This window comes from Mirounga leonina, unplaced genomic scaffold, assembly GCF_011800145.1.
Source record: "Mirounga leonina isolate KUSES-001 unplaced genomic scaffold, KU_Mleo_1.0 Mir_170, whole genome shotgun sequence".
Taxonomy (NCBI): Eukaryota; Metazoa; Chordata; class Mammalia; order Carnivora; family Phocidae; genus Mirounga; species Mirounga leonina.
Genome location: NW_023270433.1, coordinates 34,159,136 through 34,182,761, shown reverse-complemented (window position 1 = coordinate 34,182,761; position 23,626 = coordinate 34,159,136).

The window sequence follows — 23,626 nt, the reverse complement described above, 5'->3', positions numbered from 1 at the left end:
TGTGGCATGTCCAGCCCGCTCTCTTCGGCCCAGGCTTAAAACTTCACTCCCTGACCCCCCTCCCCCGTCCCGAGTCCAGCTGCAAGGCTTGGCCCCTGGACGTCTGTGCGGCCCCGCTGTGGGGTGGTCGCAGGGGCAAGGCTCTCCAGGGCGGGGGAGCGCTCTGCAGGAGGACTCTTGGCCCTCCGGACAATGGCAGTTTCGGAAAGTGAATCGTCCTCAGCGAGAGTGTTGTTTGTTTTTTGGAGGGGGTGGTCACGAGGCTGGGCCGCAACCTAGGGGGAAGAGCCCAGAGCTCGAGAAAAGGGGGGTGAGGGGAGGCTGGCGGGAACCGGACATCTCTTATCCACTGAGCCGATTTCGCCACAATCGGAAACGTGGCTGTGGATTCCCCCGCGCCCGCCCCCCCCCCCGCCACCACCACCACCAAGTAATCTGCGCAGTCCCCCTGCGCCGCCTCCTTCTTGCAGCCTTCGAGTCGGGGTCCCTGCCCCGGCGATTTGATTTTTGGCCCTCTCTGAGCGCTCGACTCTTCCTTCCGCTATCCAGCCCCAGCTCCTGCTTCCCGCCCTCTCGCCTAGCCCGCGCGGGGTGGCAGAGCCGAGGAGGAGCGGCCTGTCGGCGCCTAGAGATCAAAAGCCCTTCCGGAATTGACATTTCACCCCAAGCTGGGGGCGGGAGTTGTTGGGGTTGTTTTCTATTTACAGGGTTTGTTTTGTTTTTGTTTGTTTCCCGTGAATTTTCTTTTCATAATCTATGAGAGTCTTTTGTTTCGGGTATTTTGCGTGTAGTTTTTTCGTGGATTTCATTTTAGAGGGTTTGGCTCTATGAGTCTTGGTCTTTTTGGTGGTTTCTGTTTTCTGTCTTGTGGGTTTTAATTTTATGTATTTTGTACTTTGTCCTTGGAGGGTGTCTTCTTGTGTGTCGTTTGAAGGCTGTTGCTTCTGCGCGGTGTTTTGATGTGTTTTGATTTTGAATTAGTGGGTGTCGTCTGTGTGTTTTGCGTTAGGTGAATTTTGTGTTTGTGTTTTGTTTTTCTTCTATTTTTATTTTGTTTTTACGAGCCGAGCGTTTGGATGGGGGTTTTGGTTTATATTTTTCGTGTGTTGGCTTTAGTTTTTGTATTTGTGAGATGCTTTGGTGAGTTTTGCATGTGTGTTTTGGCTTTGTGGGGCTTTTGGATTAGGGAGGAGACACCGGGCACTGCTCTGTTCCTGTCTGCACCCAGGAAGGGCAGAGGATTAGGCCAAGCCTCAGAAATGATGGGTTCACGGTGCTCCGAAATACCTGACCCCAGCGCCGCCGCGTCCTACTCTGCGCGCTCCGGACCAAGGCGAAACAAATGTGCGTTCCCGAGGGGGCGCCCGCCCCTAGTCATAACCCTGCGGGTCGCGCGGCGCCAGTGCCAGGCTCAGAATTCACAGAGACACCCCCCCCCTCCCCGCGCGGGATACCCAGACCAGCCGCCGTTCCCTTGCGCACCCTGTCCGCTGTGGGTCGATCTCCGCTTGCGCCTGGCCAGCTTGCTTCGGACCTCCCGGACTCCAGCAGCGTTGGGCCGAGGGGCGGATCCCCGCCGCGGAGCAGGTGGAGAGCCTCTTCGGACGACGCGGAATTGATACTTCGGCCCTAGAGATACTTGGCAGGGGGCTAGGGACGCGTGGAGTCTAGGCGCAGATGGGCGTCGGGACCCCCCGAAAAGTCCCCCACCTCCCTTGCCCGCAGCCCTAGAATCCTAGAAACCCAACTCCGCTCAGCTTTCGGTTTGGAAAGCCTGCCCGGTTTGCAACCACAGACACATAAATCCACACTCGAACATACGCATACACAGCTAGGGAGCGAGAGCGCGCGAGCCGGCGCCTCGGTAGCTGCGGCCTGCATGGCGTTACCGGCGCTGGCACCACCTCAAGGGGAAGCCAAACTGTAGTGACCGGAAATGTTGCAAGGACAGAATAAGGCATTCTTTCTGTCCACGTTGCCCGAATTTCTCCACCCTCGACACACCTGGATTTGTTTAATGCTACACCATGGAGAAAGGGAGAGGCAGATTTAGAGAGGCAGAGAGACACGCTGGTTAAACCTGCAGGGAAATGAGGGGAGAATCTATAGAGACAGAAATATGTCGAGGGAGAGACAAGACTGTGGGGAAGGGCAGATTGGAGGCCCAGGAAAGGGGCTGGTGTGGAGGCTTCTCCGGCCCCCGCGCGCTCTGGTATTCTGTAAGAGGGAGAAAGCAGAAACCGAGAACAGAGAGTGACAGGACAAGAAAAGAGTCGCAGAAGGGGTTGGCCTAGGCACGCTGTCAGCTTCCCTCCAGCTAAGACGCTGCAGTCTCGGGAGGGGGAGGCCGACTTCGGGAGGAGAGGAGCCTAGCTCGGGCTCTTCCCCTCCGCCAGGAAACGCCCGGGACTCCAGAGCTTGTGGAGCCGGGACTGGGGCTCGGTCCGACCCAGTGCCCCCCTCCCGAGATCCCCAGCCCGGAATCCAGCAAAGGTTGGACCAGCGGGCCTCGCTCTGGGCGAGCCCTGGGAGAAGCCGCGGGGAACGACTCTAACCCTGCGGCTCCGGGCTGGGGCCTGCGCTGAGGGTGGGTGGGAGCCGACGTCCAGACTGGAGGCGAGGAGGAGGCCCCGCCCTAAAGCTGGGGGCCCAGTTCTGGGAGCAGCTGAGGCCGCAGCTGGACTTGCAGGATTCGGGGTCCTTGCAGCGCGCACGTGGCACCGCACCTTCCGCAGGCGGCGCCCCTAATGCCCAGCCCCGCCCTGCTTCGTTTGCCGGGTCTGGATGGTGTCAGGATTGAGGGTGGACGCCGAGGCGCGGCGAGTAGGTCCCTCGCGGTATAAGCTTGGGGCTTGCCTAGGGGCGGCGCTCGGGTGGATGGGGGCGCCTCTCCACTGGTAACTCCCCGGGCGCAGAGCGCAAAAAGCGCGTAGCGCAGGCCAGTCGCCGCCGCAAGTTTTCTAGCGGCGCCGGCGGCAGAAAGGGGCTGCGGAATGGTTGGGGTCAAAACGCCCATTTCTGCTGCCAGTGGGGTCCTCTGCGTATAAAGGGCTTCGAGGTGTGGCTGCTGGTAGCACCATGTGTTAGCGGCTCGCCACCCAGAAATAGTCGGGTAGCGCTGCAAAACACCATGGGGCTGTATTCGGGGAACCTGGTGCTCATGGTGGGTTATCGCTATTGTTGTCTTACTTTACTGCTTTTCTTGCTTTAATTAAACGCGTTATACAGAGAAGCCTCAAAGAGGGCAGACCTGGGTCGTTTGCATGGGTTCATTTCAACTCAATCCAGTAATTAAATTCAGTTCCACTATTGGTTTCCAGTGCACAGGTACACATGGCAGACGTCAAGTGTATGCCGTATACATATGCACAGAGACGAGGTTTCAAGGCAATTCTTGGAGAATTTTGAGATAAAATTTACTCCCTTGAAGTTACATTCGCAATATATGACTATGGAAAACGGGCAGTCAGTTGTATTTAAAATTTGCTTACACTTCCCAGCAATCCACTATTACCTAAGATCCAAAACGGGGCATTGAAAAGATTTACTGGCACTGATTGTTTATCACTGAGAACAAGTGTAAATCAGTTTATTTCTTCTTATAGGTCCCTTTAAATTTAACAATACCATAATTTGTAAATAGTAAAATCCTAATTTGCTAAAGAAAGTTTATACGTAGGACGTTTTATTTCTATCAATATTTATACGATGAGCTGTTAGCTCTCCCACCCCTTCTTCTTCCGATAGTTCTCCGTGTAATGTGAGCTTTAAATATTCATGCACCGGCCCAGACTTACATACCCTTTAATATGTTTTAAACTAATAACATTTTAATGTGATATAATTTGATTCCATGAAGTACTGGAACATAAAAGAGCCTGCTTCACAAGCGATTTTGAGTGCGTGCACAAGTTAAACGATTCTTTTAGTTTTGGGGCGTAGATCAGAGTGTTAAACGGAAGTGAAGCGCGCGTAAGTAGGCCCTTCAATGTTCTCACTTACTTCATTCCCCGTTTTTCTGTAATAACTTCAGAGCTAGGGCAGAGGATCACAGCAGGATTGGAGCGCTTTCCCTGGAGGCTGTAGTGTGACCTTGCAAATCGCCAAGTGAATACCTCAGTCTCCTGGCAGGTTGTGGACGGCTTTTGTGTGTGTGTGTGTGTGTGTGTGTTTTCCTTTTGAGGGGAAGTCATGGGGAGGGGGTAACTACAGGATTTGAGAACATGCCTGAAATAAAACTGGGCTCTAAAAATCTTCCAGATTTGCTGCCGATTACCTGTTTTTAGCAACTTGATCAGCTATTTGCTGGTAGCTTCCTCCAGGACCCAGCTCAGAGTGAGATGCAAAAGAGGAGCTGGCTGGCCTTGGGTCCAGAGGGCCTCTAGGTGAGCCCTACAGCCAGGCCTAGTGTCTAGTTACCAGGGACACTTCCCAAAGTGTTTCGCTTCTCATTTACTTTGTCCTGGATATGAGGGCCAGACCTTCAGGCATTGAATGCCAATTGACTAAAAAATTGTCTACAAAAGGAAAAATTACAGCTGTCCCCTAAATTTATTTGAATGTGATGAAAGCCATTTGGGGCATATGAACATAGAACAGGAAAGTCGTTTTCTCCCTAAATCGTGAAAATATTTCTAATGGGAAATCCTGATGCTGTATTTTCCTTATAATCACATAAGTGTCTACCTTTGACACAAGGAAATTAGCAGTACACGACTACTTAAGAATCCAAAATGGGGCACTGAAAAAATTGCAAGTCTAGAATAAAATATCCATACTAAATGCATACGAGAAGAATCATACCAAATGATTCGTACGAAAAATGCTCAGATTTCAGGAAAAGCAATTTTTAGGACAAGTGTTGGTAATTTTTTGGAGAGATCTTCATAGTAAGTTCTCCTAGAAAAACAACTAAGGAATATCTATTCAGATTCTTTATTTACAGTATAAGTTGACACGTGTATAATAAGGTTCTGTGGGTAGGCAGGCTAAGAGCTCTAGATGGGCTTCTTGTGAGGCACAAATTCTTACAAACAATGTATGAGATGGAAATAGTTTGGTAAATTGAAAGGGGGGCCATTTTTTTTTCTAGTTTGGCACAGCAGTCGGTGTCTCATTTCTCATGCAATTTGCACATAGACTCGCGTACCCCGTGAGGTGACACAAGAGAATTAGGCAGAGATGAAAACCTGCCGGTGTGCGTAGGCAGTGCCTCAAAGCGCTCCTTTGGACACACGTTCCTGGTGGTGGGGAGTTAGCTGCCTCTACACCAGGACTGACCTTTTGTCTTTTGACCTCTGATGCATGAAATTAGGTAGCAAAAGAAGATGCGGAGAAAAGGATACAAAAACATGGAAAAACAGCCCTCCTTGACAATAGTCATTGTATCAGATCATGGCAGAGGCGCTCTGCACAGCCCGAAGCACTTGTTTATAAGGCTGCGGGTCTTCCTGGCCACTGGCATTCCTGTTCTCCTTTGTGGCAGATTCGCATTTGTTGGGGGAGGGATTAAGCACTCTTTTTAATTAAGCTCAGAGCTGGGTTTTGTCGGCGCTCCTTTCACCAAAGCCTGCCTCCGTTCAGCGAGCACTTGGTTCCTCCATTTCCTCTGAGGCCCTCAGTGCAGGCCGAATGCCTGGGTTGTGCCAGCAGGGGCAGCTTCGGGAACACAGAGGAAAGCTCTGCCCCTAAAAGCCCTTCTGGCCACCCAGGTGAAAGCTGTTGCCCAGCTGGCCTGGGGGAGGAGGAGCTGCGTGCTTCCGGGGGCCAAAGGGCCCATGCCCCAAGTACATAGCCCTCTGTTCTTTCTCCGGACCCCGTGGGGCTATCTGATGCCTGAGGTACTGGGGGGTGGGGGGCCCTGTCCCCTCGGCCTCCTGGGCCAGCCCAGTGCCTTCCGCTGTCATGGGTGTCAGGGAGGAGGGCAAGGACATTTGCGGAGAAGCCCTCAGTGAGTGCAAACGGTCATTCGACCCTCACAGCCACCCTGGGAAGGAGCGCTCAACCCTGTGTCGGAGGCCAGGGCACAATGTTGCTTGAGCCCCGGACTCTGTCCAGAGGAGAGACCGATCTCTACTTGGACCATAAGAGTGTGAGGATGGGGGTAAGCAGAGGGGGCTGTGGGAGAACTGAGCACGGTGACTCTGGAATGGTGGAGGGGAGGAGGTCGGAGGAGACCTCTCTGGGGGAGGGACTTAGATGAGTGTTGAGGGGTGAGTAGGACTTTGCTAGATAAAAAGGACGGAAGGAGTACGATTCATATTCCCATTTTGCAGATGAGGCTACTAAATAGCCTGGATACCAACATATCAGCAAGAAGCTACAAAAAGAGCTGACAAAGGGCTTGGGTGGGGGGACTGGCAAAGGCTTCTTGGGGCAGGGAGGTCAGAGTGGTTTGGGAAGTGGGGCAAAGTAAGGAGGATGGATAAGATGGACAAGCCTCTGCCACACCTCCCTTACCATGGCCAGAGTTGTAACTGCAGATATTCTCCCCTTACTAGAGTGGACCCCAAGGGTCAAAGGGAGAGGTGAGGGAAAGGTCATAGGACAAAAAGAAAGATATAAGAAAGCTTAATTTGTATCAACTTTGACCTGAGAAATTTGCAAAGTTCATTTAAAAAAAAACTCCAGCCTGGGGAAAAACAAAGAAACTTCAGCCTGAATGTTCCTCACACATCTTAGTAAATCCTCCAGCTGTAGGAAACCCTCCCCTGAGTTCTCCCTTTCCTGTTTCCCTGTGCATTGGCAATAGAGCATTTGTGTCCAGTCCTCACCACGTCTCCCAGGCTATGAGCTCCCTCAGGCAGGGCTCCACCTCTGGGCCCCTAGCTCTTCCGGCGGTATGTCATTCTGTTGCTTAATATAACACTAACTTCTAAACTTCAGTGTGAGAATTGCGTGCAGATCCCTGGGCCCCAACTCTGAAGAGCTTGATATAGTGCTCTGGGACAAAGCTTGGAACCCAAATGTTTAATAACTGCCTCGGGGAAGTGAAATGGTCCCTGTACCATCCATTGGGAAGCACCGGCTTAAAAGCTTTTCCAAGGCAAGGACTGAACCTCTAGGATTCACTCATCCCTGCCTTCTTCACCAGGTCTCCACCTACCTAAACATTGAGAATCTGGAGCTTGTCAGGATCACAGTACCCAGATTCCCAAAGTACCAGCAACTCTATTTGTAAACCATCCCCAGTGTGTCCCTAAAGAACCAGTCTCCTCTTCTCATTTTTCATTCAGTTCCATTCAACAAAAAGAGCCCAGTGCTTCGTCTTAGAGACAAGACTCTCTTGCCCTCCAGTTACTCACAGTCAGGTCAGAGAAATAAACCTATAATATAAGGTAGAACCTGATTGGGTTTTTAATTGAAGACAGGAAAATGAAGGCAGAGTCCTTCCCTGCTGGGGGGGGGATCTATGAACGTTTCTTGAAGGAACTGGTATTTGATCCAAGGTTGGAAGACTGAGGTGGAAAAGATGAAGAGAAAGGTGTTTGCTACAGGCCAAGGGTTCAGTATGGTCAATGGCTTAGAGGTAGGAAATGCTTGCTTGGCCTGTTTAGGAAGTGGCAGAGCCGGAGTGTAGAGTGTTCCCTGGTGATGGAACTGGGACCAGCTGAGAAAACGGGAGCCCCCAAGAAATATAGTAAAACCTTCATTAGAGCAATTTTTTTTTTTTGTAGGCTCCATGACTGACGTGGAGCCCAACACAGAACTTGAACTCAACCCTGAGATCAAGACCTGAGGTGAGATCAGAGTCAGCTGTTAAACCAACTGAGCCACCCAGACACCCCTGCGTTAGAGCAACCTTAAACTTTGGCCCACTCATCCTTCATTCCCACGTGGTACCATGGGAACATATCAACTTCCCTCTGAAATTTGCAAGACCTTCTTTTTTGCTGAGCCCCTCTGGCTGAGCAGATATCGCTATTGCCTGCTTTTGTGAGGTTTTGTGTCTGTGCTATGCCTAGAGTCACTCTGTGAGTGACCATATTGGAGTCCCTCTGGGTCCCACGCCTCTGCGAATGCCTTTGTCACACTATCCTAGCAATTTGTCCTCTTGTCTTTCTCTCATGAGAGCAGGGACAGTAACTTATCTGTCTCTAAAACCCCAGAACAACACAGGACTTGCACATAAAAGATGCTCATTTGAAAGTCTGATGAATGGATAAATGTGGTAAAGGGGAGATCCTCTCTGGACTGGGCCCCTGCAGTCCTCAACTCTAACTCCCACTTTACCACATCCTAACAGTATGACGTCACCTCTCCGCCCCTCACTTTGCTAACCTGTATGTTGGGGAGATTAATTGGCATCCACTCAGCCTACATCACTGGGCTGTTGTGAGGATCCAATGATAAAATAGCTAGGCTCGGGGCGCCTGGGTGGCTCAGTCAGTTAAGCGGCTGCCTTCGGCTCAGGTCATGATCCTGGGGTCCTGGGATCGAGCCCCACATCTGGCTCCCTGCTCAGCGGAGAGCCTGCTTCTCCCTCTCCCTCTGCCTGCCACTATGCCTGCTTGTGCTCTCTCTCTACTCTCTGTCAAATGAATAAATAAAATCTTTAAAAAAAAAAAAAAAGAATAGCTAGGCTCTTACCTCATGAAGTACTGTTAGGATGGGTTTACATCCCCCAATGCTGTTTAAAGAAAATCTTGTTTGGGGGCATGTGGGTGGCTCAGCCGGTAAAGTGACCAACTTTTGATTTCAGCTCAGGTCATGATCTCACGGTCGTGAGATCGAGCCCGCATCTGGCTCGGCACTCAGCGGGAAGTCTGCTTGGGATTCTCTCTCCCCTTCTCCCTCTGCCCACCCTCCTTTCTCTCTCTCAAGAAAGAAAGAAAGAAAAAGAAGGGAGGAAGGGAGGAAGGGAGGGAGGGAGGGAGGGAAAAAGAAAGACATCTTGTTTGGTTGACTAAATATATTTCTCCTTTGGTAGAGGAGCCCAGCATTTGACAGGAGCTGTGAGTGAAGGTTTGTATAGGAGGAGGCGGACAGAACTCATGTTACAAAATTGTACAGGTCTTTTCAAAGTATCCTTTGCCAGCACTGCAAGAGAGAAAGCAAAGAACAACAAAATTCAACTCAAGCACATCAGAGAGCCATAGATTAACAGCTCTCATGATATTGCTGCTAAATTTTTGAAAAGACAATGTCAGATCTAGAATTGTTGGGGAAACACACAGCTGGGCAGAGCTGAACAGGTAAGAAAGCCTCAGATCCTAGAGGGAAAATGAAAAGACATAATTGCAGTCAACAGTGCATTAATGAGGTGAACTCTGCTATAGACACACACACACATCCCGTACATTATAGAAAGAATTTCACTCTGTGGGAAAGAAGGCACAGAAAGATGAGTCATAAATTCTGTGTTTCTCAGATTCTCCACAAAACCCTAATCCCAGGAGTCTTCCAGTGGGCATTCTCTTCAGAGAGAAACTAAAATAGGCCAGATCTCTAAGATGGTACAACCAGTAGTTTATCAATTAATGTGCTGCTAGTTAAATCTGTAAATAGTTCATTAACAGCATGGGCACTTGGGGTAGAGGACCTCATTACATTGTATGAGCTGTATCTAGGTTGGTCTCTCTACAGCATCCCAGTAAACACTCAGCCTGAGATTGAATACCTCCAGGGACAGTGAGCTCACTAGTTACTCTCATTGTGGAATGGCTGCCAGGAATTCCTTTCCCTCATGGAGCACATACCAGCTTTCATGTAACTTCTGTCCATTTGTCCTAGTTCTGCCCTCTGGGGGTCATTGCCTTCATGAAAGAACAAAGTAACACAGTGAAGGTTCCCGTGAATTTTCTCAAACCGTGGGAGGGGAGTTTCAACATCCCCTCTCTGTCATTGGATGAATAATCCCACCCAAAAAGAGTGGTTTGGTAATGTCAGCTGAAGGAAGCACATTCAGAAGTAAAGCACAGGTGTCTTGTTGGCTCAGTTGGCGGAGCATGCAACTCTTAATCCTGGGCTTGTGAGTTCAAGCCCCGCGTTGGATGCAGAGATGACTTTTAAAAAAATAAAAAAAAAGAGTAAAGCAGAAGCAGGATTATGGAGCTGGGAGCCCCATCCGAAGAAGATTTCTGAAAACCCATTCCCAAGGCTGCATCCCTACTGGCTACAGATTCCTATGTAAATTTATCTTTTTTTTAGAGGGAGGGGAGTGTGGAGGGAGAGAGAATCTTAAGCAGGCTCCACACCTAGCAGAGAGCTGAACACGGGCTCAGGGGCTCGATCTCACAACCCTGAGATCAGGACCTGAGCCAAAATCAAGAGTCGGCCGTTTAACTGACTGAGCCACTCAGGCGTCCCTGTATATTTATCTTTAAAAGGACATTGGTACAACCACCACTGTGAAACCACAGGCTTGGCCTGTCTATGCTAAGACAGCCCTGAGGAGCCATTGAATCCAAGCCCTTGCCCCATTTGACAGATGGAGACACTAAGGCCCAGAGAAGGAAATAGACTTGCCAAAGGTGCCACAGTGAGTTACTGGGATGGGCAGTACTGATGAGAGTACCTGACATTTCTTGAGTGCTCACTACTTACTGTGCATCATGGTTTACAACATTATCACCATGAGTTAAGCCATAGAAACTTGCCCAGGATCACCCAGTTAGGAGATGGCAGAGCTGGAATTTGAAAGCCCATTCTGACTTTACAGTCAAATTTCTTAATTGTTAACATTATACCACTTTCCTAAAACCTAGTGTTCCTCCAGCCACTACCCTCACCCAGACTCTACCCCTGTGTGTCCTCCATTATGTTGCATTGACTCCCAAAGAAAAAAGATCCAACTGTATGCAGTTCTGGAGGATTTACAAAGCAATTCTGTGTCACCCTACACACATTATCTCAGGGGATCCTGGCAACGGACCCGAGTTGCAACCTGGACAGAAATTAGCGTGTTCATTTCTCAAAGCAGGAGCAGTTGGGGCTCCTTCAATGCGACTGGACCTTCTCCACCAGTGTCTATACATCCTAATGGAGGTCCTACAGGCTGGAAAATGCATAATGTAGGAGTAAGGACCCAAGCTCCACCGACAGAGAAGAACAGACCTATGGAAATTGGCTGAGGAAATTTTTCATCAAAAAGAAAAAAAAGTTGATTTTCCTTCTTTATATCTTTTAAATAGAATGATGAGATAATCCTGGATTTTAAAAAATCAACTCTGGTGTTTAAATTTTAATTTATTCTCAGAAGGGTAGAAGGCTCTAGAAAAAATGCAATATGTGTTGTTGTTTTTTTTAATCATTTTCTATAGTAAACCACATTTAATCCCTTTCTTCAGTGAAAGGATTTACAAAGGATATGACAAAATGTACCTATCCGTTGCATTCATTGTATTTTTTTTCCAGATTTTTTTTTTCGGTTTACACTGTGATAACAATAAAGGAAATTAAAACGGGGAGAAAATTATCCATGATCCTACCATCCTAACAAATGAACTGTTCAGCATTCCTTTTCTGCCCTTATTTACATGCTGGCAAAATTTACATAGGTAATTCGTTAGTGCAATTACAGCTTGCATTCACACATTTCCCACTTAACAGTTTATGATTATAATGCCACATAGTCTTCATAATTATTTTAAAAGAAATGTTTTAATAATTATTTTAATGGCTGCTTAATACCCTTTTAAGTAGATATATCATTCCCTAGTGTTATATATTCAGAAAGACTCAATTTTTCACTATCACAGATAATCTCAAAGTACACATTTTCATACCTCTCACTTTCTCCTTTTTTTTTAAATTATTATTTCCTAAAATCCTGAGATCTAGATTTGTTGGTTCAAGAACTTACCCAGTTCTTGATATATATGGACAAATCACTTTGTGAAAGGCTTTCATAAATTTATTTTGCCTCCAGTAATGGATATGATACTTTCATACCACAGTCTTGTCCCAACCAAGGGAAATCTTCTGAAAAACAAAAGATAACTTAATAAGCAACATTCTTACTCGTCAAATAAATGGTTTGACAAACAGGTCATTGGCTCTCTATTCTCTTAGCTTTGTTGGTGTCATAAATTAAATGTGTTTACCAAGAATTTGAGGAAAGCAGCAAAGCAATGATTATATCCACTTTATAGCTGAGGAAACAGTCTTGACTCACGGTTTTGCCCAAGGAGGCAAAGTGAAAAATGGAAGTGCTGAATCTTTGGCAATATCAGTAGCCCTGATGAATCGAAGATGATTGCATTGGTTTCTTATAACCTCCTGGAATATCCTCGGGGGGGTCTTTTTGTTTTGTTTTGCTTTGTTTTTGTTATCCCCATGGTTTTGGGAGAAGCTGGGAAAATACATTCACATCACGTGCATTTGTAAGTTCTTTTAGCAAGCATCATAAACCTCCTTGCCTCCAATTGCTACTCAAAGCGTGGGCTTGCTTTGGAGGAGATCTCTGATGTATCATTGCCAGGGAATCTTTGAACTTCTGAGCTAGAAGTAATGTTAGAAATGATCTCGTACAGCTGATCCATTTTAGAGTGGGGAAACTGAGGCCCAGAGAAGAGAAAGGACTTGTCCAGGTCCATTCAGGGAGTTGACAGCAGACGTCAGTATCCACTCTTTTCTACCCTTTAATTGAAAATGTTGCCTGTAGGGGCGCCTGACTGGCTGGTAGCTACAGCATGTGACCCTTGATCTCTGGGTTGTGAGTTTGAACCTCATGTTGGGTGTAGAAATTAGTTACAAATAAAATCTTAAAAAATAGGGGCGCCTGGGTGGCTCAGTCGGTTAAGCGTCTGCCTTCTGCACAGGTCATGATCCCAGGGTCCTGGGATTAAGCCCCGCGACAGGCTTCTTGCTCTGCGGGAAGCCTGCTTCTCCCTCTCCTCCCCGCTTGTACTGTTTCACTGTCTCTCCTTCTGTCTCTCTCAAATAAATAAATAAAATCTTAAAAAATAAAAATAAAATGTTGCTTAGAGCACACTAGTGGGTCACTTGTGTTTTGTGAGATATTAAAAAGTGAATATGTTAGGGGCGCCTGGGTGGCTCAGTCGGTTAAGCGGCTGCCTTCGGCTCGGGTCATGATCCCGGGGTCCTGGGATCGAGCCCCACGTCGGGCTCCCTGCTCCGTGGAGAGTCTGCTTCTCCCTCTCCCTCTGCCTGCCTCTCTGCCTACTTGTGCTCTCTCTCTCTCTCTGTCAAATAAATAAATAAAATAAAAATAAAAAAGTGAATATGTTAAAAAGGATTTCAGGGTCAAAATCATTTGGGAAACACTGGATACTTAGTTTCTTTTTGAGCTCTCTGGTGATACAAGTCTGGTAACACAGAGTTAAAATTAAACAGGCTTTTTTTTTTTTTTTTAGATTCTATTTATTTGAGAGAGAGAGAGAGAGCAGGGGAGGGGGGAGGAGCAGAGGGAGAGGGACAAGCCGACTCTGTGCTGAGCATGGAGCCCGATGCAGGGCTTGATTCCACGACCCGGAGATCATGACCCGAGCCAAAATCAAGAGCCCGATACTCAACCCACTGAGCCACCCAGGCACCCCTAAACAGGTTTATTTATTAAAGAGCTTCCCAAAGTCTTTAATACCCCAAATGACATTTGTTCTTATTTATTTGTTCTGGTGTTTTGGGGTTTCTTTTGAGTAAATATTTCCTTTTCACTGGATTTTATTTTTAAATTTAATATTAGTCTTATTTATTTATTTGACTCGGTAATATATACACATGGCTCAAATTCAAAAGGTACAAAAGGAACCTGAGGAAAAGTTTCTTCCTACCTGTGTCCCTCAACTACCCCAGGGTTCCCGCTCTGGTAATCTGGTAATCAGTGTTGCCAGTATACTTCCACATATGTCCATATGTGTACACTTAATACATCTTGGTGATTGTTCCCCATTGGGACATATAGAGCTTCCTCATTCTTTCTATTTTTTTTTCCCCCTGTAGCATGGTATTCTGATCAAGATGCATTTGAATCTCCCATTGGAATCCAGTCTCCACCCTCAAGGGGCATAGTCCCCTGGGAAAATGAGGTGTGCTCATGATGATCACTGCAAAAAGGTAGAAAGTGCTCAGGGAGGAGTGTCTGCAGTGTGCTGGCCGTGTAGAAGAAAGAGAAGGTCACTTAGCTGGGTTTGGCTTGGAGCGGGAGCTAGGACGTGAGGAGGTACGTGCTGCAGGTGAGTCTGGGCAGAGGGAGAGTGACAGGCAGTCATTCATCACACTGACCTTTGTTTTAATGAGGTTTGTTTTTTTTTAAGATTTTATTTATTTGACAGAGAGATACACAGCGAGAAAGGGAACACAAGCAGGGGGAGTGGGAGAGGGAGAAGCAGGCTTCCCATGGAGCAGGGAGCCCAGTGCAGGGCTCGATCCCAGGACCCTGGGATCATGACCCGAGCCGAAGGTAGACGCCTAACGACTGAGCCACCCAGGTGCCCCCACACTGACCTTTGTTCTAAAACAAAGGCCACTATGCATGTTCTGACCAACCCCAACATTTAGATGCTGAGCACAAAAGCTTGATTTTTATTAGCTATATTTGTTGCCCATATAATGGAACCAATCTTGAAGTGGAAGTCAGACGTGTATATCAGATATCATTTGGAGTAATGAGTGTATTTTCCTAATCTTTCCAACACCGACCTTACAACTCATCTCCAATAGCATGCATACTAATTAATTTGTTTTCCATATAGTAATAAGATTAACAGCCTTGCATTTACACGGGGTACTGAGTCATGTTCAAATAAAACAAGTTCTAATGAGAAAAACTGGATGCAGCGCCAATCATGTCCCACTCGGCAATCCAGGTTTATGTGTGTTTGTCTGTCTTTGCCACACACATTTTTGTCAGGATCTCACTGTAAACAAGATGATTTTTTTCATGTTGGGTTAGTCTGGGTAAATTTGTTTAATGCACAACAAAGTCATTGTAAACATTGCACAAAGCCGAGTGCCTTGCCGCGTGGCAAGGAATCTTTTAAGCTGCTTAAAAAAATACAGTGTGTTAACCACAGAAACAATACTGGGGAAACACTACTAATATATCAAGGCTCCTAGATATGCAGTGGGACTCTGTTCTCTCCTGGATAATTGAAGAGTGTAGGATGAAATGAGGTGTCACCTAGCACAAATACTCTGCCTTCCCCAATCTGGGCCTCAGTTCCTTCCTCTGTCAACTGGAGAGAGTTCTCTAGGCTTGTGAATGTCCCACCTGCTTATCATCAGCATCAACGGGGGCCTGTAAAAAAAATATACAGATGGGGGCGCCTGGGTGGCTCAGTCGGTTAAGCAGCTGCCTTCGGCTCAGGTCATGATCCCAGGGTCCTGGGATCGAGCCCCGCATCGGGCTCCTTGCTTAGCAGAGAGCCTGCTTCTCCCTCTCCCTCTGCCTGCCTGCTGTTCCCCCCGCTTGAGCTCTCTCTCTCTCTCTCCGTGTCAAATAAATAAATAAAGTCTTTAAAAATATATATATATATATATACAGATGGCCAAGGTCTTCCTGAATTCCAGTCTTACTAAATCCCAATCTCTGGGGACTGGGGTCCCAGAATCTGTATGTTTTTTAAAGATTTTATTTATTTGTCAGAGAGAGACAGAGGGAAACAGAGAGCACAAGCAGGGAGAGCGGCAGGCAGAGGGAGAAGCAAGCTTCCTGCTGAGCAAGGAGCCTGATGTGGGGCTTGATCCCAGGACCCTGGGATCATGACCTAAGCCCAAGGCAGACGTCCAACCACCTGAGCCACCCAGGCATCCCCAGAATCTGTATTTTTAAAAATAAGTTCCTCAGATGATTTGATGACCAGCTTAGTTTGAACCCACTGGACTAGAGAGATTAGCACTAAGATCATTTCCAGCTCTTATGTTCTCTTCTTCATGATTTCATGACCATGAAAACCCATGATTCTAAAAATTCATCCTGAAAAATACTGTTGGTCTCGTCTGGGCTGAGGAAAAGAATTGGTCAGGGAGGCAGAAACCTGGATTTTAGTCCTGGTTCCCCTCAAGCTATCCCAGATGACGTGTGGAAAAGTCACTTTATTCCGCACCTCATTCTCTTCATTCACAGAATTGGATCCTTCTTCTCTGACATTCTGGAGCCTAATTTCTTTTTTTTTTTTTTTAAGATTTTTTCTTTTTTTTTAAAGATTTTATTTATCTGACAGAGAGAGACACAACGAGAGAGGGAACACGAGCAGGGGGAATGGGAGAAGGAGAAGCAGGCTTCCCGCCGAGCAGGGAGCCCGATGTGGGGCTCGATCCCAGGACCCTGGGATCATGACCTGAGCTGAAGGCAGACGCTTAACAACTGAGCCACCCAGGCACCCCTGGAGCCTAATTTCTGACGCCTTTGGCATTCATCCATTTGTGCATAAACCACCACCTAGTTGACCTTTGAAAACAGAGTTTGGCATAAAGGCTTGGTTGTGGTCATCCGCAGTGGCCTACTCATTCTTTCTGGGGCCAAAGTAGTTTCTCCTGGTCCCTCCCTCATGATGGGTCCTGCTCCAGCTGGCTCTTTTTTAGGGGAGCACAAGGGTATGCCCTGGCTGACAGCCAGGTACTTCCAAGACCCATATTGCTTCCTCCCATTTCAGACTCAGCTTATTCCAGCTTTTCTTGATCCTTTGGGGCAGTATTTGTGCAAGATACCTCCATGCTGTACACCCCCCCATTCCCAGCCCAGAGCCCCCTACATAGTAAGACCCCAGAGCATCTAAGGAATGAATGAATGAATGAACGAATGAATGAATACACGTCACATAAGGTGGCTTCCAGCTGTAACATTCAGTATCTCTGTGCCTCTTGGTCCTTAGTAGATTCCATGCTCAGGAAGGTGAAAGAGGAAGAAGGCTTGCCAGGTCTATACAGTGTGGGAATGAGCAAAAAGTTTGGTTACTCTGTTTGTCAGTTTTCTAACTTCATGTGAATAGGATCATACTGGTTGTATTTTCTGTGTCTTGCCTCTTTCACTGACCTTTACACTCTGTTTCCTGACTAGGGTGGGAGTTGCCAGGGTTCGCTTTTAATTACTCATTAAACTATCATCTGTACTTTATGCATTTTTCAGTATCTGTACTATATTTCACAATAAAAGAAGAAAAACTGAGGGAGCCCAAGACAGTTACTGTTCAATTTTATCCTCAAGGCACAATCTAGACTTAGAAAAAGGCTCTTTTAGACTTAGGAAAAAGTGACCTGGGAATTTACAAGAATTTTTACAAATGTTCAGCCTCAGAGCTTCCCAATTACCTTTCCTTTTTCCCCACCCCTTGGCAAACATTCCGACATTTAGTCAACAGCAGCATTGCACTGACATACTCCATCACACACCACCCCCTGTACCTTCCGCAGCAAGTCCACTGATCTGAGATGCCATTTCTTCCTGTGTAAAATGATGGTGTTGCCCGCAGCTGGTGGTGGTGGTGGGATGTGGGATGCGTGCACATAAATCAGTATCAGAACCCATCTTGCTATACCTGTGAGGGTCTGAATCTACACATGTGACAAAGTAACAATGTGGAAAAACGGGGGTTATAAGCTTTGTGTTGATAAACCTGAGAGAGTGGGGGGAAATCATTTTCCATTAGGAGACCCAGTTCAGCAACACTTCAGAATTACCTGCCTGGGCTGCCTTCTGCATTGCTCTGCGGGGAGTCAGAGTTTAATGAAGTAGGATAAACCACACATGCACATTAGTTAGCCTCAGCACAGGCAGGATTAACTTTACACTCCATTTGCAAGAGCAAAGCTCCTCTCCTAGAGTTTGTTATAAAGGGATTTAGAATTACAGAATGATAGAGCTGGAAGAGAGCCCCTAAGACATCATCATAATCCTCCCCCTTCATTTTACAGAGGGTCAAAATAAAGTCCAGAGAGCGGAAGGGACGTGCCCAAGGTCACCTACTGAATTAATGGCAGAGCTCAGGTAGGAACCTGGCTGTCCTGATCCCCAGGCTTATGTCCTTTCCATTTTTTCATTGATTGCTTTACAATAGCCTTGAAACAAAGACAAGGCAATGCATTCTCTTGATGGCTCTGCACCCATTTATGCACACAGTCTTCAGGTTTAGGTTTCATAGATGTGTGTGAGCAAGCGAGGTCATGCTGGGAAGGAGGAACCTGTGTCTCACAGTTGCATTAGAAACATTGTGTGATCTTGGGTCACATTCCAGGAGCTGCACCAAAACCCAGGGGTTGGAGGCCGATAGTCCTCCTAGCGACCCCAGCAGCAGCAAGAGCAGCAGCTAACACACAAACAACACTCATTAGATGCCAGGCTCGGTTTTAGCACTTCCTATATTTTAATTCATTTGATCTTCACAACAACCCTACAAGGTGGGTGCTGTCATGTTCACACTAGCATCATGCTCATTTTACAGAGGAGGAAACTGAAGCAGAGAGGTTAAGTGGCATGCTCAAGGTGACACAGATTGCAAACTGCTGAGCTGGGATACAAAGCAGGCAGTCTGGCTCCAGAGGCCGGGTTTTGCTAACCTAGCCCAATCTACTTTTGTTTCTGGTGCACCTTTCTTCTGGATGCCGCCCTCCCCTCCTCTTGTGCATTGCCCTCTGCTCTGGCAATGATGGACTGAGAGCTTATGGCTCCTTGAATATACCCTGAGCTTTTATTCATGCGCTTTCCTTTTCCTGGAAGGCCCCTTTCCCATCTGTACCTGTCAAAGATCTTCAAGGTCCAGTTCAAATGCTCTTCTTCCATGAAGCCTTCATGTCTGGAATTCCTCTCTCTCTCTGTTTGTCATTTTAACCTTTCAGAAAGGTACTGAATGTTTTCAAGAGAAACAGATGGTCTTCCTAACCCACTCTCTACTCTTCTCTCCCCTTTCTGGTGCCCTGACAGGCTGACCTCTGTAGGCTTCACCAACCAGAAGTTCTTGTCCTTTTACTTCCTTTTGGGTCCAGCTGTTGGGAGGCACCAGATAGGAAGCAGAGGATGGGAAAAGAGAAAAGTGAGAATATTTCTTCCTTTGGGGCACCTGGCTGGCTCAGTTGGTAGAGCATGCGGCTCTTGATCTCACGGTCATGAGCTCGAGCCACACGTTGGGTGTAGAGATTACTTAAATAAATGAACTTTAAAAATATATGCATATTCCTTTGGTGCTGTGAAAAGAACATAGTTGGTGCTGTGGGCTTAAAACGATGAAAAGCAAAATGCTGCTTGAAATTCTTCTATGGCTCTCTGGCCCTTCAGGGGAAGGTGTAAACTCCTCAGCATAATATTCAAGGCCCTTGGTAATCTGGGCCCTGCTCAGCTATTAGTTGTATCTCTCCCTCTGGACTTCTCTGCAACACATCATACCACAGGCTTTACTCAACTGAGCCAACCTCCCTCACATCAGTGTGGTTTTGTACTTGCTGTTCCCTTTGTCCAACTTGCCCTTCCCTCTCCATTCCTTCCAGAAAAACTGCTCAGTATCACCTTCCTCAGGAAGACTGCTCTGAATCATGCCCTCTCCAACCCCACTAGACTGTGAGCTCCTAATTTAGAGTAGGAACCACTTCTTACTTGTTTTTGTATTCCCGCTGCCTAACACAGGAATGCCACATAGGATTCCAATTCTTTTTTCTTTTTTTTAAAAATATTTTATTTATTTATTTGACACAGAGAGAGAGAGAGCACAGAGGTGGACAGAGAGGGAGAAGCAGACTCCCTGCTGAGCATAGAGCCCAAGACTGGGCTCGATTCCAGGACCCTGAGATCAAGACCTGAGCCGAAAGCAGACGCTTAACTGACTGAGCCACCCAGGCGCCCCTAGGATTCCAGTTCTAACAACTTTTGGTTGAAAAAGGGACTTGGATTTTAAAAAAAAAGAAGAAGAAGGGACTTGGGGTGTCCTTTATTTATATTCAGATTCCTCAAGGGGAAATTTAGGGAGTGTGTGTGCCCATGTGTGTGCACATGTAAACACATACATATATGCATATGACCATAGCATAAGCATTGAAATAGAAGTCAGGAGGGGCACCTGGGTGGCTCAGTCGGTGAAGCGTCTGACTCTTGATTTTGGCTCAGGTCATGATCTTAGGGTTGTGAGATCTAGCCCTGCATTGGGCTCTGTGCTCAGCGCGGAGTCTGCTTGAGATTGTCTCTCTACTTCTCCTTCTACCCCTCCCCCACACACTCATGCTCTCTCTACCTCCCTCTCTCTCTAATAAATAAATAAATCTTAAAAAAAGAAAGAAAGAAGAAAGAAAGAAAGAAAGAAAGAAAGAAAGAAAGAAAGAAAGAAAGAAAAATAAATAGAAGTCAGGCTCCAGCCCCAAATTTGTCAGCAAAATGGTTGAGCATGTGGACTCCAAAGCCATATTACGAAGCTTGAATCCCAGCTCTACCACTTACTAACTGCTCAGTCATGGGCAAGTTACATGGTGTTAGTGGGCTTCATCTCCTCATCTCATCCCAACTCTATGAATGAAACCATGAGCTGTAATTGAAAATAACTGGGGTGGGAGGAGATCTATTCTAAATAAAGTCACCCAGGGAGGTCTCTCCAGGAAATGACCCTTCAGCAGAGACCTATAAGATAAGAAGGGGCTAGGAACGCAAAAAGCCAGAGAACATTCCAAACAGAAGGGGTAGCATGAACTAAGATTTTGAGGTAATAATAATACATAAACATTTACATAACATTTACTATATTCCCAGCACTATTCTAAACGCATTACATATATCACCTCCTTTGTTCTTGACAGATGAGGCGCCCTCCTTTTCTTTTTTTAAGATATTATTTATGGGTTCCTGGGTGGCTCAGTTGGTTAAGCGACTGCCTTCGGCTCGGGTCATGATCCTGGAGTCCTGGGATCGAGTCCCGCATCGGGCTCCCTGCTCGGTGGGGAGTCTGCTTCTCCCTCTCCCGCTACCTCCTCTTGTGCTCTCTCTCTCTCTCACTCTCTCTCTCAAGTGAACAAATAAAATCTTTAAAAATAAATAAATAAATTAATTAATTAATTTTAAAAAGATATTATTTATTTATTTTAGAGAGAGAGAGAGCACGTGGGTGGGGGAGGGCAGAGGGAAAGAATCTCAAGCAGACTCCACACTGAGTGTGGAGCTGGACAGGGTCTCGATCCCACAACCCTGAGATCATGACCTGAGCCGAAACCAAGAGTTGGATGATTAACCAACTGAGCCTCCCAGGACCCAGGCAGCCCATTTTTTTTTAAAGTAGGCTCCATGCCTAGCGTGGAGCCCAATGCAGAGCTTGAACTCACAACCCCGAGACCAAGAGTTGGATGCTTAACTGACTGAGCCACCCATCTCCTTTCAATTCAAAGAAGATAGCTCCTTGTCAGTAGTCAACAGCCTGGATCCACTCTAGGCTCAGGCTCTAATTTGTTGTGCGGTCTTCAGTAAACCTTTTCCCTCTCTGAGAGTTCCTCACTGGTTGAGAGTGTTCCTCAACACACTCCGAGGTAGGTGTGCTCTGTAAATCAAAGCCCATAATTTTGCCTTCACACTTTTAAGATGGGAATCTCCCCACTTGCTCATCATTTTAGACCTTCTTGTCACAGATCTCTATGCCCACTTGAATACCTCAGTCACCCTACACTGAGCCTCTTGCATCTACAACCAGCAGAACACACCAGGGCTCTGCAGCTGGGAAGGGTACTCTCTCTCTCTCTTTGGTTTGTAAAAATATATGCAGTAGTGGAAAAGGGAGAGGAGTGAGGGATGGCTCCTCAAGCCCGGTGTAAGCCTCACCATTTACCTGTGCGAACTGGAGCAAGCTGCGTGACTTCTCTAGGTCTGTTTCCTTGTCTGAAACATGGCGACAATCATGCCCACTTTGCAGGGGGTGTTATAATGATTAAAAACGAAAAAGTAGGGGCGCCTGGGTGGCTCAGTTGGTTAAGCAACTGCCTTCGGCTCAGGTCATGATCCCAGGGTTCTGGGATCTGGTCCCACATTGGGCTCCCTGCTCACCGGAGAGCCTGCTTCTCCCTCTGCCCCTGCCCCTCCCCCTGCTTGTGCTCTTTCTCTGTGTGTGTGTGCGTGTGTGTGTGCCAAATAAATAAATAAAATCTTTTCAGAAAATGAAAAAGTAAATAAAGGTCTGGCAGAGTGCGCAGCACATAGTAAATGGTCATCCCAGGTGGCTGTTCTCCAGATCATTGGGAAGATGCCCCCATTTTAGCAGATTCGCGGTCGCTTGCGCTGTTGCCTTCAAGAACAGTGAACAGTCATCTTCAGATCATCTGCTCTAGGTGCCAAGGGGTGCGGTAGAACCTATCTCTTGAGGACACAGCATCTGGCCTGGAACACATTCGGTGGAGAGTGCCAGGCTGCTTAGGACCAGAGACCTCAAAATGCAAGGCATGATTGAAGGCCATGGGGTTTCAAGGTCCTGAGAGGAAAAGGAAGGTGAGGGAAACACAAAGGCTGCCTTCAGTCCCTGAAGTGCCATGAAAAGTCATCAAATGCCCTGATTTGACAGGGAGGGTCAGCAGAGCCTCTGACCAGCGCCTGGGGTGAGAGGCGGCTAATATCACAGCTTGGAGAGAGAAGTCAAGGATCAGAGGGAAGCTTTGGAGCTCGACGGGGAGAAGGAGCACACCACCCCTGCAACCTGTCAGAACCACATGGAGTGAAGAAGTAGCCCTTCCCCAAAGGAAGTCGGGCTGTTCTGGAAAGAGGAAAGGATGCTGAACAGTATTTGCCAAATATGAAATGGGTTGCTACGTGAGGTCGTGAGATGTCCATCCCTGAAGGTATTCAAACAGAGACCAGTTGACCATCTGTCAGGAATCCTATAGGGACATATATAGAAAGATGGATGGGACTGTCTCTAAACCCCTCCTGGTTCTTATCTTGTGTATTTTCTACAAGGTGATTATTTTTAGACATGCTGTTTCTCCCATAAGCCTGGGCCATTTCTGTGATTAACACAGAATAACAAACTTGTAAACCACAAGCAGATTTGGGACATACTGAGGAATCTGGCCCCATCATCAAGCAGGCCACTGATTGTGTTTCTAGCTTACATCTGGTCCTTCTTGTTACATCTTTGCTCCTGTGCCAGAAGTATCATTGCCAAAAATGATGAGAGACTTAAAAGTTTACTTTTACCTTTTGGCAGAATCAGTACGCTGGATTATTATTTTGTCTTCCCTCTTTGAAATTCCCAAAAGAAAAGAAATCACAGGAACAGATCTTGGCATAGAAAGAAAATGAGACAAAGAATGTAATCATAATACTAGTGAATGGTTTTCAGACTGACATCTGTACATTAAGAATATGTAAAAATACCAATTTCATGCTCTGACAACTTATTCTGCATCAGGGGTGGGGTAATGCCTTGGGAATGCCAAATGTCAAAGCATTACATAATGTCAGCTATTCATGTGCTCCTTTGACGAGATATCACTGGGAATGGGAATTCCTTAAGGGAGCGATGTCTTAAAAAGAGGGAGGAGAGAAGGGAAATATAAGGAAAGGAAAGAAAGGAAGGAAAGAGGGACAAAGGAAGAGAGAAGCTGTCAAGTCAGAATAAAAGAATGTGCAAAGAACAGTTAATACATATTTTAAAAGAATCCGCACAATCCAAAATCTAAGCTATCATGTGTAGAGGTTACTCCTCTCTGTTTTGATTTTCCCAAGGAATATCCATGTCTGATTTTCTTTCACATGTGTAGCAGTGGGTTTGTT